Source organism: Panthera uncia, chromosome B1 (genome assembly GCF_023721935.1).
Source record: "Panthera uncia isolate 11264 chromosome B1, Puncia_PCG_1.0, whole genome shotgun sequence".
Classification (NCBI taxonomy): Eukaryota; Metazoa; Chordata; class Mammalia; order Carnivora; family Felidae; genus Panthera; species Panthera uncia.
This window is the reverse complement of record NC_064811.1, coordinates 91889655-91909268: the sequence shown is the minus strand read 5'-3', so window position 1 is coordinate 91909268 and position 19614 is coordinate 91889655.

Below are 19614 nucleotides of genomic sequence, written 5' to 3'. Positions count from 1 at the left end.
CAAAATAAGACTGTACAGCAGACTTTATTAAATGTTGGAGGCATTTTAAAATTACATCTCTGTGACACCAAATTAACTGGTTGAAAAAAAGAAACACTCTTTAATGTTAAGTTACAATTGGAAATTATTTCACTAAATTTAATTGATGCTGTTTTAAGAAAGTTATGTCAAGGCATTTAAAATAGTCAAGCCAATATGAATTTTTATAGACTCAGCCATGTTTTGAAACTTTTAAGTATTAAAATTTCAATATTTGTTGGCCTTCAACACAGTACCCTGAAAAGATCCTGTCTAAAAGGTCTATATATACTTTGTTTTTGAGGGAATTTAATAAAAAGCAACACTCCATTGTTGGAACCTAGTAAAGCAGCTATATGCTAGATAATTGGAGCTTCTTCAGCCAGGTATTCTGTGTAATTTGGGATTATTTGTATTGGATCTCCTTTCTTACAGAAAAAAAAAAAGTTCAATTATCAGTGTAATCTGTGCTTTTAATAAGTGTTTCCCACAAATTTTCATTGATGTTTAAAAAGCTAATGACTAAAGATGAGAAACTTATAAAGATACACTGCAGCAATTTATTTATTTTTCATTTATTTTTAATGTTTATTTATTTTTGAGAGAGAGGAAGAGACAGAGCATGAGTGGGGGAGGGGCTGAGAGAGAGAAGGAGACACAGAGTAAGAAGCAGGCTCCAGGCGCTGAGCTGTCAGCACAGAGCCTGACACGGGGCTTGAACCCACAAACCATGAGATCATGACCTGAGCTGAAGTCGGATGCTCAGCCAATGAGCCACCCAGGTGCCCCTGCAGCAATTTATTTTATGTCCAAGTTCAGCTTCTTTTCTGTGAGGGATTCTTTTTTCAAATATTTTTTTAATGTTTATTCATTTCTGAGAGAGGAAGAGAGACAAAGCATGAGTGGAGAAGGGCAGAGAGAGAGAGAGGGAGACACAGAATCCCAAGCAGGCTCCAGGCTCTGCGCTGACAGCAGATGCGGGGTCGAACTCCATGAACCATAAGATCATAACCTGAGCTGAAGTCAGACACTTAACCGAGTGAGCCACCCAGGTGCCCATGAGGGTTTTTTTTTTGATGTTCTGGGCATTCATCCATATGCCTCACCCAGGGAATATACAATGGGTTTCTTCTAACTTAGAATTTCATGAATACAACAAAGCAATTTGTTGAAGAAAAACTGAACTTGCAACTGTGGATTATATATACTACATACATAAAGATGTATGAATCATGTACATATATTAACTGTACTCTTTTCCAAACTTCTAGCTTTCTGGGATGGGTGGTTATAACAATGGGCATGTGAATAAAAACATAAAACTGAAAATAAAAGACTACTAGTTAATAGAGACTATTGATTGCCCACCAAAATTTGTTCTCTCCTTCTCTAATAATGGAATTGGAGCTAAGGTAAACTAAGGATCATATAACACTAGCTAAATTAAATACTACATATCCTTTTTTCTCTAAGCTACATATGTTCATGTGTCTAAATTCTTATCCCAGGTATATGAGAGGTTAGGTGTGACACTTCTGGGCTAGGGTCTTAAGGCATTTCTAATAAGCTGAAAAACAGATGTGTCTGCAGCCCAGCTTCACCGAGGCAAAAGGGGAAAATGCCCTAGAGGATAGTGGAGTAACAGGGTGGGAGATACATGATTCATAGACCATCTGATTTAGACACATGTGTCAACCTGAAATACTACAATCATAAACCTAGTTGTTACGCCAACAGAAGCCTCGATCTAACTAACCTTTGGCTATGACTACCAGCAGCTTAATTATTAGAATCCCCATGTATTCAAGTCTTTCTCTTTCCTGAGCAGATCTTGGGTTGGCTCACAAACTCTTCTCAGTAGGTGTTGTAATAGCTCCTCTACAGCTGCTTGAGCCAATTTTTTGCTCTGGCTTTAGTTCTGATGTCCTGCCATGTCTCCCATTTATAGGCCCTTCATATAGCCTTGAAGCCTGTGGCTATTGCAGTGGTATCTCTCTTGCAAGCCAGAGTGGCCCTCATTTCTTTCCAAGCATCATTCTTTCTGCTTTGCTGAGTAGGCTCCTTTCCCAACACGGTTCCAATGATTTTAATAGACATCCCCACACTCATCTCTCCCTGAAAGGGAAGACTTGTTAGAAATCTTGTATTTGACACACACATTCTATTTTATAGTTAGCTTGGGACCTGGGGAATACTGATGGTCCCACGTCCCTCCTCACCGTTAACTAATGCCCTAATGTGAAGCCTGAACAGAGTAGCTTCTCTGCTATCCTCAGGATTTATGTAGATGAATAAACCCATAGGGGTGTTTTTTTGTTGTATTTATTTTTGTTTTTTATTACTTTAGTAATTAAACTCACTCAAGGGCATCAACAACTTTCTATGTAATGAATAATATTCCCAACCTACTAATATTATTTCTCTCTTGAAGAAATTATATGTTGTGTTCTTATATATTTTAAAATTAAACAAATAACTGACTCTCAATCACCTTGAATGATAAGCTTCTCTTCATAGTGTCTAGGAGGAATAAAGATGCAGCAAAAGGAAAATCAGACTTCAAAGTCAAGATCTAGATACTAGTCCTTGTCCTTCCATTTACTTACTGTTTGACTCTAAGCAAGTCAATTAATATTTATTAGTCGCTGTTTCTTCACCTGTAAAATTGCTATTATTAATACCTGTTACCCAGAATAGGTGTACATCATGAAATAACAACCTAAATTTGGACCTGGATTTAGAATTAGATCTGTTCAGTCGCACATCTTTTCCTTCCCTTCCCTTCCCTTCCCTTCCCTTCCCTTCCCTTCCCTTCCCTTCCTTTCTTTCTTGATATTGATTTTTTAAAGTACTCTCTACATCCAACATGGGGCTCAAACCCACAGCCCTGACACCAAAAGTCGAACGTTCCACCAATTGAGCCAGCCAGGCGCCCCCATGCATCTATTTCTAGATCACTTGTTTTAAAGACTAAGTGATTTTTTATGTGTAGGATAAAATCATGTTTATTAAATAGTTATTATGTTGCAATTGAAACTTTGTCTAAATTAGAATAAATGACTTTTTAATTAAATTAACATTTCTTTTTTTTTTTTTTTCCAGTTTTTTAAAGTTTATTCAGTTTTGAGAGACAGGGAACAAGCAGGGGTGGGGCATAGAGAGAGAGAGGGAGACAGAATCCGAAGCAGGCTCCAGGCTCCAAGCTGTCAGCACAGAGCCCGACATGGGGCTCGGGCTCACGAACTGTGAGATCATGACCTGAGCCGAAGTCGGACGCTTAACTGACTGAGCCACTTAGGCGCCCCTATAATTAACATTTCTATTCTTACTAATCCCTGTTGAATTATGTAAAGTTTCCTGAAAAGGAGATACTTTTTAATTTTAGGAATGTTTTACTTTCACATTTATTTGCCATTTTAATTTCTCTCTCTCTCTCTCTCTCTCTCTCTCTGTGTGTGTGTGTGTGTGTAGTGCATATTTTCACAGAAAACATTGATGACATTTGAGAACATTCTATCTGGATTTTTATTGAGTTTATTGTAGCATGTTCTGTTTTTACTTGATATATGATTTCTGATTCCTAATCCTACATCAAGAGCTTTATAGGTTACATTAGGTTCAGTAGAAATGAGGGGATGGTTCAAGGTACAGGATTTCCCATTTTGCAACATAGACTTTTTTTCAGAAGCCATATAGCTGAGCTACTGACCAAGATGAGTTGATTTAGCTCTCTTAATTTGAATCTACCCTGCTGTTCTCTTGGGAGGATATATTCTAAGAATATACTATATTAAGAGGTTTAGCAGGGAGGGAGCTGGCATTAAACACTTCTGTGAAGATCACGTTGGAATCAATGATCTAATCCTGGTAGAAGTGAGTTATTGACTTCTTAATGTATAAGGGAGGCATTGGCTCTTGAAGTTTGGTGCACTTTGCTTCTTCTCCAGGGAACAAGAATCTGCTAAAGCCTTAAGGAATGTAAGGAGTTACCTCTTATGGGAGGAGGAAGTTGGCTCTTTGAAAGTCACAGAGCAGGTCAGCATTTCTTCCTTCTGTGTTTTCACCTTAATATTTACGGTGTCATTGATAAAGGAAGCATTCATTTTGCTATATTGGCCCTTATTTGAAGGCCCACAAGTATGGCAGTAATCCAGCAGATGAAAGAAGAGAAATCTGGTCATAAGGCGTCTATAAACTTAGATGGCCTCTGGGGAAACAAAGATTGTTTGTCTTCCTCAGCTTAATAATAATATATCAAAGCTATTAATTCTTTTTCCAGATGAAAAATAACTTTATTTTCTGATTTGATAGCAAATATTTGATTTGAAAATTCAAACAACCCATTCAGATTTATTTTTTGTCAAACATGCACATACAGAGTGATATAATTATTTATAAAAATATATATGTATTTATATATAATATAAATTATGTTATGTTATATTATGTTATAATATAAATATGTTATGTTTATATTTATGTATATGCTCATACTATACATCAGTGGTTTGTAACTGGGGACTGTACTCCTCTCACCTAACGAACTGAGCATTGTTGACTCAGTGAGCCACTTTTAATTGTGGACTGTGTAAAATCTCTCATGACATATGACAGCAAAAAGTTGGAAAGCATTTTCTCTATCTTGCTTTGTTATTAGAATTTATACTCAATGATCTTCAGAATTCTCCCTGTCAGCAAATAGATCACCCTTTTAAGGCTGTTCATTGTATGGCTATACTTTAATCTATTTACTATTCCACTGATAACATTGTGGTTGTTTCCATTTCCTTCTTGTTCCTATTATCAATGGTGTTTTGAAGAATATTTTGTTTAGACATGCGTTTGATTCTTTATTTCCTTGGGATATGCTATTACAGGAAGGGCATCAAGGACACAAAGATGACATTTAATGTTGATGTATATTGCTAGAGTGTTTTCCAGAAAGATCGTATCAACTGACACTCTCATCAACAATTTGTGAGTGTCTACAGAGTGCTGAAAATCTTTAAGATCGTTGTTAATTGACTAGGTATAAAGTAGTAAATCATGGTTTGCTTTTGCATTTTGGATTAGTAATGAAGCTGTACAGTAGGTTAGGATCCCAGGCTCTGGAGTCTGACTATGTGAGTTCAAATCCTCGCTTTATCACTTAACAGCTTTTTGACCTTGTGCCAATTATTTAATCTTTCAATGTCTTGGGTTACTAATCTGCAAAATTGTGATAATAATAATAATACTAAACATGTAGAATTGTTGTGAGGATTAAATGATTTAGTACACAATAAGTCATTTCAACATTTCCTGGTAAACTAACTCTCAAATGTTAGCTACTGATATGTTTTCATGTCATCTATATTTTACTTTTCTATTCTTTAATTGTATATTCTTGTTATTTGGTATACTTTGTTATGATGTTCATTATTTATTTATTTATTTATTTATTTATTTATTGTTAGAGCTCTTTTAATATTACAGATATTAACTATGTGTCTGTCATACGTACTATACGTATTTTGTGTGCCATTTCTTTGTACCATATAATGCTTTACCATTTAAGTAAGGAAATTTACTCATCTTTTAAGATTTCTGTCTGAAAAAGCCTTCCTCATCCTAAAGATTATTTAAAAAATTCACCTATGTTGTCTTCGAGGAATTTATTTATGATTTTATTTATTTTTACATTTAAGTTTTTAATTTATCTTGAGTTGAATTTGGTAACAGTAATGGAGAAGGTATCCAACAAAAGCTTAATTTTTTGAGGATGATAAAGTGATCAGTTTGAGCACTAAAAGGTCACACAAAATAGTAGAATGACCAATCTTTCTTTGTCAGGCAAAATCTAAATTTATCTTTTGGGAAATCTTTTTCATTATTTGAGGGAGAATTTTAATTTTCTTCTATTTCTCACTCTCACTTTCTTTTAAGCTTCTCTTCTTTTTGGAAAACATCTGCTCTTGGGACTTCTATGAAAGCTTAACAGAGTTTCTTCCCAGGAGTCAGGATTCCCAGCATATCAGAATTTCATGTTGAGAAAATTGATTTAAATGTTGGCTTTTTATAAGATTAAAATATTTCCACATAACAATTCCTACTAGGAATACTATTTGGACTAACACTGCTAAAATGATTGCCAATGAAGATGAATGGATTTTACTACTAATTCAAGATCTCTTTGTAATTTGACTCCTGCTATGCATTAGCCAGAGTGATGATTACATGAATTCATAAACATAGTTAGTAATGTCCACAAAATATAAAGGTATTCCATATCAGTGAATCGGAATGGCCTATTTATTATGAATATAACACAGATGTCATATATATATGCATTGGACATCTCTTGTGTACCACTTGAGGTCCACTTAGCCTCATCTTTTATTCCAGTTATGGATGCACAGATCAGTTCTGCACAGACTTTGACCTGCTTTGTATATTTGTGACCAGAAGTGCCTTGCCTCAGCCCATATGAATCTTCTCTATGAACCTCCATCGTGGGATGCTTGAACACACATGAGCAACGTGGAAGTGTGGGGGTTTGTGATATATGAGGCAAACCTTGACCAATGTGGGATGTGTATTGACAGATAAATGCTTCACCCTTTCATCCGTCCACCAGGTGCTTTGGAGACACTGTACATTCCATAAGTCTTTTCAGAAGGTCCCAGAGATCTAGCGTCTGGTTGTACCCGCTAGTGGTTGACTCATGTTGCAATTTTGTATTGACTGTCCCTCCTTTTCTATGCACTTTTGTCCCTTCTTGCCCTTCTCGTCCCTCACTCCTGCTCCTGTAATCTTTCAAAAACCACTCATGCACCAGACTTCTTTCAGACTCTGCTTTTGGCATTCCTTAGGCTGAGAAATTACATTAGAAAGAATATTTAAAAAAATTCTTTCTGATCATTTGTATATGGCGGTTTCCATGAATTATTTTATTTTAGCTTAAGCTACAGAAAACTTAATTACTAGAGAATATAACTTTGAAATTAAAAAAAAATTGCTGGAAATGGTCACAGAGAGTTCATTTTTAGTTGTTTTCTTTTAAAAACAATATCTAGTCTTCTATTTCTTCATATGGTGGTATTAACTATATTTTAATTGGACAAATACACCCTTCAATTAATTCAGCAAAAGGCACTGAGAATAGACCTGTATGTTAATCATTTAATTTATTAGAAATAATACAAATTTATTACTTGTTTATGTAGACTCTCAAAATTTAAGTTTGATTTAAAGATTGATATTTAATCTAAAAAATTGTTGCTCTTGGGCACCTGGGTGGCTCAGTTGGTTAAGTGTCTGACATCAGTTTGGGTCATGATCTCCGGGTTTGTGAGCTCGAGCCCCACATCAAACTCTGTGCTGAAGACTTGGAGCCTGGAGCCTGCTTTGGATTCTGTGTCTCCCTCTCTCTCTAACCTCCCCCTCTCACACTCTGTCTCTCTCTCTCTCAAAAATAAATAAACATTAAAAAAATTCTTTATACAAAATTATTGCTCTTGTAGAAGTGAAAACAGAAAGAATCAAATCCTATTATCCATTCCTGTACTCAGAATAAACCATGGCTTTAGTATAATAATTATAGTAAGTTTAAAAAATTTTAAATATAGGAAAGACATTGCATTTAAGTCCTCAAACCAATAATTGGTACAACAGTGAGTTGAAAGTTGTGAAGAACTGTATTAATTTAAAATTTTACTAGCTATGTAAGGTTGTAAATGTGTTTCTAAATTAGAACTCCCACATTCTTTATGGATTAAGAATATCTCCCCTAATCTTTGGCCACTAGATGTCATGGCAGCTCCATATAAGAAGCTAAGGGTGGGGGAGGGGTTGGCGGGTGAATTACCCATTTTAAGTCCAGCTGCTTTGTTGCTCTGTTGTCATTCTGTAGCTTGTAAAACCAGTCATTTTACAAAATGCAGGATCATCTTCAGCCAATATAAAAATCCAGCTAGTTTTGGATCTTTTATGAGTGTGTTGATAAAGAAAGTGGTTGAAATTCAACCATTTAGCGCAAATTCTGCTTTTGGATAATGTCATTATTCTGTTCTTACTCTCACTCCATTAAAAAAAGAAACAAAACAACACTGTGAGCATTGAAAATGGAAAGCAAAAAGGAAGTTTCTAGAAACCAGCTGGTTACAGCAAGACATGGGGAAGGTTGGCTATGACATGGGCAAAAACTGGGCATAGCTCTTGGGGAATAAATGCATGAGTGCAAAAGCAAATAGAGCGCGCGGTATTAGTTGAAAACATGGATTTTGGAGTCCCCAAAGCCTGGGTTTTGAAATGGATCTTTTCTTTAATATTTGTGTGATGTTTTATCTCTTCATCTATAAAAGAGGGGTTGATAACCTCAAAAAGTTGTTTTACGTTTCGAATGGGACTGTGACTATAAAGGTCTTACTTAGCACGGTGTTCTACACATTGTAAGCATTCAACAAATGGACACTTTCATTATGAAGATGGAATTTCATACCTAATATTTTAAAATGAAAAGCCCAATACTTCAAATGCAAAGAGAGGATAAACTTTAGTCAGTTTTCTAGGCAAGGGATAGCTCTTAAATGGAGTGCAATATAAACAACTCCTCTTAAAGTAAAGCTATCAAGGATGTGAAATAGAATCTACTTGTGACTATGGCCATGGAAAGGAGTTTCTCGCTGGGGTGATCCTCACTAATATCTGCAGTGGCACGTTCCCCCTTTTTATTATTTATTTATTTGTTTCTTTATTAAATGTTTGTTTATTTTTTTGAGAGAGAGAACGTGTGCTTCACGCACAAACGGGGGAGGGGCAGAGAGAAAGAGACAGGATCTCAAGCCAGCTCTGCACTGACAGCAGAGAGCCCAGGGCTTGAATTTATGAATCATGAGATCAAGATCTTTGCCAAAGTTGGATGCTTAAGCGGGTAGAGCATTTGACTGCAAAGTTGGATGCTTAAGCAACTGAGCCACTCTGGTGCCCCAAGTTACCCCTTTTAAATTATGTTTTCTCATAGTGATGTTTTCCCATCTCTTTACATTCCACCTGGGGGTTGGCAGTCCGAGTCAGATGGTCTTCTTTGTGCTGGTTCCACCTGTTTCCATTCATCCTGATAGTGGAGCATTTAATGTGGAAAGGGCAGCAGGGCATAATCCCAAGACCAAGCGTTACATTCCAGAGGATCTGAACCAGAGATGATCCCATGACACCTTTTTAATATGCATAGAATAATGTGTTATTGGAGGTGCCAGGGTAACAGACATCTGTCTTTAAATGTGGCTCTTCCAAAATGCTGATGTATATGATACCTAGAAAATACCTTGTGCATATTTGGGTAATGATCAGACTTAATAATAATAATAATAATAATAATAATAAAGACTTAAGCATTTCAGCACATAATATTAACATGGAAGTATTTCAGAGAGATGGAAGGAAAAAAATAAGAAGGCTGGTATGGTGTGACTCTGGAAGGAAAGGCAAGATCAAGAAACAGTGGTGGAGAGAGAGGCTTCACTATCCATTTGTATGGCTTTGCTGGCTTCAGTAGGATTTAATGGTTTGTTCTTCTACTTGCTACAGCTTTCAACAAACTTTGGTGTAAAATCTGAACAAAGGGACTGAAGATGAGATTAAAAAAAATAAAAAGGAAAGCCTAGTGAATAAAAGGATTTACTTCAATAACTCCCCAAATCCTACCACAAGTGAAATGATCATTTCAAATACTATACGGCAGAAAATGAATCAGCCATAGTACTAACGATTACAGTATGAGACAGTGATTCATATGAAAAGCAGCATAATTACTGTGAATATCAGATTGGATTTCAAGATGAGGAAAGAAGATTTTAGTACTTTCTTGGCTAAGGATAAACATAACTGATTTATGAATAATATCAGGGTCCAGCTTATCTGGCAAATATATTGTATTTCATGTAGAAATGAGCTTAAAGGCATTTTTTGCATTTCTATGGGAAACCCAATATTCACATGCCAAGGAAGTGAGGAGGGATCGTGGCAGGAGCCATTGATAGATGGCAGTTCAGCGGCAGGCATGCCCGAGGGCAGCCCATCTGTGGCAGCGGCAAGATCAATTGGACACCCCGGCTTGAAAAAATGATAGGCAATGGTTTGTTTACTCATTTATCTAGTTATTTAAAATAAAATTTGGATTTATTAGAAAGACTGAGCGCCTCCCTCCCCAGGCTATTCTGAGAACCTTGCTTCAGTCCCGCTTCACAGGGCCTGCGAACAGTACATCCTATCTGGTTCAGAGCATGCCGCAAGCGCTCTTTTAAAATCACTGTTGCACTAAGAGCTTCCCGCCAATTTGGAGTTTAAAGGGTTGGAAGAAATCACGTCTAGAAATATTTTATAAATAAGATTGACAGGTCCTGTTAGGTTCTTTGAGGCATTTGTACTCGAGTAACTATAGTCTCTTGGTAAAGTAGAACTTATTTACTGATCTGTTTATTTGAGGCAGGATGGGCTCTTGTTCAGATCAGAGACCTAGTCAGACTTCCTGGGTTTGAGTCCATTCTCTGCCAAATATAAGCTGTTATTTAACCTGTCTATACCTCCGTTTTCTTATGTGTAAAATGGGTAGCACCTACCTAATAAGTTTGCTGTGATGATTAAATTAACAGCCGCAAAGTGCCTGGCAGAGTGCTATGTATTTGTTAAATAATGATTATATATTTGATCTTTTCAATAATCCCGTGATGAATGCAAGACAGATAGGATAAGAGGAGTTTTTGCAGTTGAAAAGGATCTTAGAGTTCTTATAGTTAAAATCCCTCATTTTAAGGTTTAGAAAAGGGCCTAAAGTTTTATTATTTAATAAAATAATATAACTAGTATCTAAATACGGGTTTCTTCATTTTCTGGCTGATTTTTTCCCACTTCATCACTTTCTCCTACAAAGAAATGTGAGGAAGAAGAGTTCTTAAATAATTTTTTTAGTTTAAGAAAACACTGTGATAAATGGAGTAGTGATATTAGGAATTGGAGTTATATAAATGATACAAAAGTATTGATTTTTTATTTTTTTTATAAATTTTTAAAGAATGTTTATTTTTGACAGAGAGAGGGAGAGAGAGCATGCGCACAAGTGGGAGAGGGGCAGAGAGAGAGAGGAAGACACAGAATAGAAAACAAGTTTCAGGCCCCGAGCTTTCAGCACAGAGCCCAACGTAAGGACCAAACCCACGAACAGCAAGATCATGACCTGAGCTGAAGTCAGAGGCTTAACTGACTGAGATCCCCAGGCCCCCCAGGTATATTGATTTTTTAAAGTATCTGCTACAATCAGGTCTAACTGTATATAATAGCAAACCCTGTACTTCTTAAATAAGTTAGAAGCTTGTTTGTTCTCCATATAAAAATGAAACACAGAAAAGAGTTTCAGGGCTTTGATGGTGACTGTATGGTCATTAGAGACCTGGGTTCTTTCTGCCATCCTATTCTGCCATCCTGTGGATAGCTTTTGGTCTCAAGGTCGCCTCTTGGTTCAAGATGGCTGCTGGAACTCCTGCCCTTGTGGCAGCTTCCCAGAATGCAGGGAGGAGGATGGGCGAAAGGACAAAAGGATATCTTCTGAATGAGTTAGTGTTCTTTCAGCAGTCTTCTAGGAAGTTCCACATCATCTTCCACTTATATCTCATCATCCAGAACTTGGTCACATGTCATGCCTGGCTATACCTGCAAAGGTGCTTTCAACCAATTACTAATTAAAGTGTGTCTTTTATTTTCTTTTTCTTTTCCTTTCTTTGTTTTCTTTTCCTTTTTTTTTTTGAAGTTTATTTATTTATTTTGAGAGAGAGAAAGTGCACGTGCACAAGTGGGGGAGGGGCAGAGAGAGAGGGACAGAGAGAGAATCCCAAAGCAGACTCCACACTGTCAGTGCAGAGCCTGACGGGGGGCTCTGACTCACAAAGCAAAAAATCATGACCTGAGCTGAAATCAAGGGTTAGAGGCTTAACTGACTGAGCCACCCAGGTGCTCCTGTGTTTTCTTATTGAGGGAAGAGGGGTAATGCATATGGGGTAATAACTAAGCATCTCTGCTATAAGTTAGGGTTAGTTTTTCCTACCCCCTTTCCTCCTCACATTTTCTTTTCCCTTGCCTTGAATCCAAAAGGCACTAAGACAAACCACATATCCATGTAGGAGAAAATAAAACTTCTCTCTCTAAAAGGATATTGTATCTGTGTATTAGGATCTTATTGTTGCAAGGGACATATCAGTAGACTCTGGACTAAGAGGAAAAGGGAAATCTATTACAATGGTGTTTCACAGAACTCAAAGGTAAGAATGAAGGAATTCTGAAGAAAACCAGTAACTGAAAACATGTTGGAAATACAGTCTTTTCTTTCAATTTCCTGCCATTGTTTCTTGCTGTGTATGATTCTCCTTGTTCTTTGAAAATCTGTTTCCTCTGTGACCACAGTCAATTTGCCAGTAAAGGACACACCTAGGATTTGCACCCAGATCTGCTAATTCACACTTTATTATAATAATCATTTTAAAGTTCTGTTTCTCCTAAAACGTGAAGTAGCAGAATTTGTTCTTTCTGATTCACTGCCAGCTCCAGATTACACTGACTTCTGATGTATTTTAATACAGTAACTACCTGTGTGGACCAGAACCTTGAAATCTGACTTTTAGAAATGCTTTACAGGGTCTCCTACACTACTTGGCATTGCATACCAAGCAACCTTCCATTTCTTCTCAAGCTATATATTTTCATCGATTGATAACAAATGTTTCAACCACCATATCACACTGATGACTCCCAAATTACACATTTCCAGTTTAGATCCCCCCGTTGAGCTCCAAATCCTTACTTTTAAAAATGACTATTGGTCACTTTAATTTAGATATTTCTTAGTATCCATAGTACCTTCAAACTCAACATATCATAACCTTGTTTTGATTCTCTGTCTTATGCTGCATCCACCCAGGCATCCAGTAATCTTCCTGCCTCTCCACTTCTACTGCCAATTAATTGCCAAGTCTTACAGAATCCATCATCTAAAGGTCCTATTTCTTATGGTTGTTGCCATAAGTTTTACTCTTATAACTTGTTTTTGTACAATTGCAGTTGCCTCTTAGAACTTATTCCTGTTCTACAGGCTCATTTATTCTCTGCATTGTCTTAAGAACAATCTTTTAAATATATAAATATGATTATGTCACTTCCTTACTTAGAATTCATCAGCATTTCCCTTTTACCTGCAGAACAATAGCCAAATTCTTTCTTGGCCATAGAGGACTGTTTATTATCTGATTTCTTCATATCTAGCCAATGTCATCTCTATTGATTTTTTCATACGCTTTGACCTCATAGAACTATTTGCAATTCCCTAAACGTAACTGCAAAGTTCATACTTCTGTGATGTTGCATATGTTCTTATTTTCCTTCACTCTAAATGCTCTCATTCTGTTCAGTCCTCTTAGTGAACTTCTACTCACCTTATGAGATTCAGTTCAAGCATCAGTTCTTCTCTGAAGGCCTCCCTGATAGACATGTTTCCTCTCCCTCTGTACTTTCTCTACTTTGCCTTCAGAAGTTAGTGTCTTTCCCTTGCTGGATCATGTATCATGGGTATCTGAGAAGCCAGAGAAGCAGACTAAAGCAAATGGTATAGTTGTCTCCTGATTCCTGATCTGCCATATGTAGTACAAGGATTTAATTAGGCATATAGATGCTCAATGAGAACTACATTTCCCAGCCTTTGTTTTAGTATGTGTGGCCATGTGACTGAATTCTTTGCCAGTACTTTGTGCACAGAATTGTGTGTGCAACTTCTGAACTGTGCTCTTTAATTTTTTTTAACATTTATTTATTATTGAGAGACAGAGAGAGGCAGAGCATGAGCATGGGGCGGGGGGTGGCAGAGAGAGGGGGAGATGCGGAATCCAAAGCAGGCTCCAGGCTCTGAGCTGTCATCACAGAGCCTGACGCAGGGCTCAAACTCACTAAACCGCAAGATCATGACCTGAACTGAGCTGAAGTTGGATGCTAAACCTACTGAGTCACCCAGGTGACCCAAGAGCTATGCTCTTTGAAGTTAAAGCTCTTTCCTTACTCTTTTTTTTCTTCCTTAGTGACTGGAATATGGGTATGGTGAGTCACTTTTGACTATGCAGATATGAGCAACACCCCAGGATGGCAGAGCAACAAGGCAGAAGAGGCCTATGTCCCTGACACTGTGGGGCTACTGTATCTATTCAAGGCTGCTTACAGTTAGACCACTGTGTGATCAAGATAAACCTTATTGCTTAAGCCCATATATAGGATATTTGTATTCTAATATAAATATTCGGATACAATGGGTTCTGTAGCCTAGCTAACTTACTCCACCATAAGACTGTAACAGGAGTTAAGCACTTAGAGTTACTAATCTTTGTATACTTAACGCCTAGCACAGGGCCTAAAATATAATACACCATCAAAAAAAATATTGACGAGAAGAGAAGAAAGTTGTAAACTTATAACTTAAGTGTGCAAAAAAAAATGTTCTTTGTTTTTCTATAATTAACATGAGTTTACTCAAGTCCCCAAGTTTTTTGTTAATGAGGGCAACTCATTGCCAATTTAAGGCAAATAGCACTTTCAGTTAAACTTTAAGTCTCTTTTGGGTAGCAACTTAGTTAATTATGACTGTGTAATTCTGGCCCTTGGGAGGTGATGATGGTGGTTATCTTGTGTTTCCTTTTGGCATTTGGAGCTGGCCAGCTGGCCTGCTGGACTTTCTATATTTTGGCTTCCATTGAGGTGTCACTCATTTCTCCTGGTCTAGGCTGTTGGCCTGTGTCTCTGATACTAAATTCACACCTCATGATGGCCTCCAGTTCTTATTCCCACTGCAAGGCCTTTTTTGGGCTTTTGAATCTCAGTCTTGTCTGCACTCTGCTAAGGTTGCTAGGGAACTCTTGGCTGCTGCATCCACACCTTTCTGGAGTGCTGAGAATATTATGAGGAAGCTCTCAAGCCTATTCATCTAGGCACCCCCCCTTAACCATTTCTATTTCAAGTGTAGTGTTGGATGGAGGACTTCTCTATCCAGCTTCTGGGTTATACTCTTGTTAGCCAGGCAAAGATCCTTTTGTTCTGGGATCTCTTCACACTTATCTCAGATTTCTATTAGTATATCCAGAGATGCCTCCTTCCCTCCTGTCATTCTTCCCAACTAGATTTACCTAAGGAGATGGAGCATAGATCTTTTCTCAAGTAGCTCTCAATTTTTAAACTCCACTAAGTCACCTTTAATTCTTCCACTGGTTGACACAACCTCCTTTTGAGTAGAGGTAACTTCTCTTTCTTCATGATTAAGTTTTCCTTACTCTAAGGCTATGGCACAAACTCCATATTAGTCCTCCAGGCTGTGCCCTTTGTATGAAAAACCAAGCTTTTTGTAATTCAAGATATCTTTTCACTCTTAAAACTCCTCCCTTGGTTTTCAAGGCAACTGACTCTGAAACTAATTGCAAAAATTTAAGGGCTCAGAACCTCAGTTGATTTCTTTATTCTGATCTCCTCTTTTTCTTATGATAAGGAATGTCAGTGCCAAAAAAAATATTGCCAAGGAAAACTTTTGTTATTATCTGAGAATGCCTCCATCCCTATTAAATGGTTGTGACAGATTGATTCATATAAAGAGTTCTGTTTTGTATAGAAAATAGCCTGATATTCTACTTTTCTACTTGTATATTATATATATAGACTTTATACCCAAGACTCCCCATCTCCCACAGTAGCTTGAACAGGGTGGAGAAGGAAAAGAAGACCAGAGACAATATTGTGTGTTTACTGAACTATTTAATTTTTCTTCTGGACACAGAGGAAGACTATATTTCCCAGTAGCCCTTGGAGTCTGAGTGGACTGTGTCATTGAACTCTTTGAATGGACAATGAGTTGAAGTGATGTATGTCACTTCCAAGCCTGACCATAAAAGTCTCCATGTGATCTTGTTTGCTCTTTCCCCCTGAACCATACAGCAGGAAGGGAAAGACTTTGACACAGTGGAACACACAATGGAAAGAACCTGAAACCTGAAACCTGATTACCTGGAGATCTCCTGGCCAGGAACTTCAGCTCTGGATTTTATATGAATTAGAATTTTGAATTAAACCTCTGTGATATTGGGGTTGTTTGTTACAAGTTAATATTGAAGAGCACATTTGGAAGAATTAGTAACAGGAATCCAAGGATTAAGATCTACACTTAGAGGAAAGCAATTGAGAAGATCAAGGAAGGGATATTGGAGCCAAGTAACCTGGTCTTCTACTGAGCCCCACGGAACAGATGGAGAAGTTGGATGGAGGATGGAGAAGTTCCTGGAGGTGTTAATAGCTGTTGGAATTTTAAGAAACAAGGTAGCTAATATTTAGCTAAAATGTTTTTAGGATACATATGAAATAATACATATGAAATATGATACATATGAAATAATCTATAATGACATTTAATTTTTGATCATAATAAAACAAACATTTGTGAACTTTCCACCCACCGTAAGAATGAGAACATTATCACTATTGTTGAAGCTGCCACTGTATGGATAAATTTTAAAAACATGATGAAGAAAGGCAAATTTCAGAAGATTATAATAACTGATAACTTTTTTGTAAAGCCAGAAAGAACCCCCCAAATAATAAGATATTTAATGGTGTATCCATGTTAAGTTTTTAAGTTCCTATATAGTGTTCTTTTGCTCTAGACCTTCAGTAAAATTTTGACTTATGTTGGTACCCTAGGATTAGTACCAGGGTCGTCTCAAAAGAGCAACATAATAGAGAACAGTTACAACATACATTAAAGTCAGAGAATAATGACAGAGCAGTAACTGGGAGCCAGAGGTATTTAGAATTTACCTAATCTACCCCCTCATCCTCGGGTACAAATACAAAACAAAAACAAAACAAAACAAAACAAAACAAAACCAAACAGAGAACTGAACTCTGGATTTCCTACAATAAGTGGAAGAAAGATTCAAACAAAGGGCAGGATGACTTAATAGATTAGAAGACTCACAGGCATCCAGGGAGCTGGCCTCTGGATTACATTTGAATGAACTTCAGTTATTTTTGGTTTCATGTTGTTGCCACAATTAAAACACATTGTTGTGTTTTGTGGTTTTTTTTTCGCTTTTGATCTGTATTCCTAAGAACCCCACCTAGATTTGTAAGGGTAAAAGAACAGTGTTAGTAAAAGCAGCTTTTGAAAAACCCGTATTTGGCAAAGTTGACAATTATTTAAATAATTAGCATAATATTCATTGCGTGTCTACTGGATTGCAGTGATTGTGAAAATATTTTACCTCTTTCTTCTCTTCATTGTTGCCTTAGATTTAAGGTTTTGACAAACAACTAACTATAGTCTTTTTTTTCTTTTCTTTTTTCCCCTTTTTTTTTAAAGTTTATTCATTTATTTTGAGAGAGACAGAGACAGTGCCATTCCGGGAGGGACAGAGAGAGTGGGAGACAAGAATCCCAAGCAGGCTCTGTACTGCCAACTCAGAGCCTGATGTAGGGCTTGAACCCACAAAGCTGTGAGATCATAACCTCAGCCGAAACCAAGAGTCAAATGCTTAACTGACTGAGCCACCAAGGAGCCCCTATAGTCTTTCTTTTTAGATTGACAATGTGCTGATGAGGTGCTGGGGTAATGTGAACTACCACAGTGAGGTCTTTGTCAGGATCTTTAGAACAGAGGGAAAGCATTCTTCCCATCACAGAGTGGCTTCACACAGGATAGCCAGGGTGCTGAAAGACTTTCCAGAAAATTGGTGGCCTTGGTGTTGCTCAAGGTTGCTTGGCTCACCCTGTCCTTACCTGCAAGGGGTGATTTTATAATCCAAGAGAAGGTTCGGGCTAGCATGAAATAGTATAGGTGGTCTTTATCATATGGGTACCTAAAGCGATGCCAAATATATGAAACTGCAGTTAATGGAACAGAATGATTGGTTATCTTCTGACTGTGTTATCTTGGGCACATCACTTCACTTTTTGGAGTTTGTTTTTCCTTTTGTTAAGTTGAAGGTATTAGTACTAATCATAGAGCATTTTGTCAAGAATAAAATAAAATACAGGTATATAATAATAAACTATCAACTCTAATGTGCTCTACAAATATAAGGGACTCAAGATTAGGAAGCTGTGGGAACATTACACTGACTGAAACATGAACTGGATTGTGTGAACTTTGAAATTATTCCAAGTTCTAATTTTTTGTTCATTCACTAAACTAGTATTTGTTGAGCGTCTACTATTTGAAGTATTGCTTTAGGCACTTGAGATACATCTATTAAAAAAAAAAGTAGCTACAGATCCATTTCTATGAGTCTTCTCAATATAATTCTGGAAAAGGTTATGGAGTTCTAAAACTTTGACATAAACCTATTCTTTATAGGAATTTATAGAGAGAAACTATATAGTTTGAGCCACTAGAATTATTCTTTTGGAAAAATAACTGCCTAAATTTGTTGATTTCACATTGATGTTGCCTTTCCAAAATGTTCTAGTATGAAAAATGTCCAACTCTCTTATCAAGGAAGTTAAATAAAAGGTAACTAGGATCAGGTGCCTCACTGAGATATATATTTCATGTATATGTCTTCCTAAGGATGAATGAAGAGATTACTCTCATGCACAGGCTTGAGATAGGCCAAAAAAATTCATATTGGGACTTGACTTTATACCTAGTTCCACTTTAGGATGATATTTCAGTCAAAACAATCTCTTTGTCTTTCTGCTTAATTTACTTGACAGATTTCCTGATTGAAAACTTTGAATTATGTGTGCAGCTTGACTGGATAACACTTTAGTGACTGAGTCTCCACTTTGATTTTTCCTCTGAATTACCCCCAAATCTTTTCTTAGCAGATGTTTTTGTCTTTGAGTTTAACCCAGACTTTCATGGAATCCTCTTCTCTACAGTTATGAAGAATCATGGTCCCCTGCTTTTGGCCAAATTTTCTGGAAGAGGATATCTGGAATTATGCCTCTGTAAGGCACAGATGGTGACGTGCTACACTCTGTCCTAAGTCTTTTTTTTTTATATAATGACCTTTAATTTTAAGATTTTTAAGGCAATTAATTTTTAAAGATAATATTCTTTTGTATATTGAAGAAAATATGTATAATGCATAAAATGGGGAAGAGAAAATGACAATAATTAATAATTCTAGATTGCAAAGATGATCACTGATGTAATTTCCTCTAGTAATTATGTACATGCATATGTATATATGCGTAATACTTTTTTATAATCTGTAATTTATTTCATAATGCATCATGACCAAATATGTTGAGAAAATACTTTGTTATATGATTTCTTTATGATTTATTTTTTTGTATTTAATGTTTGATTGTATTTTTTAAAATTTATTTGTTGTTTAATTTACATCCAAGTTTAGTTAGTGTATGGTGCAACAATGATTTCAGGAGTAGATTCCTTAATGCCCCTTACCTATTTAGACCATCCCTCCTCCCACAACCCCTCCAGCAACCCTCTGTTTGTCCTCCATACTTAAGAGTCTCTTTTGTCCCCCTCCCTGTTTTTATATTATTTTTGCTTCCCTTTCCTTGTGTTCACTTGTGTTCATC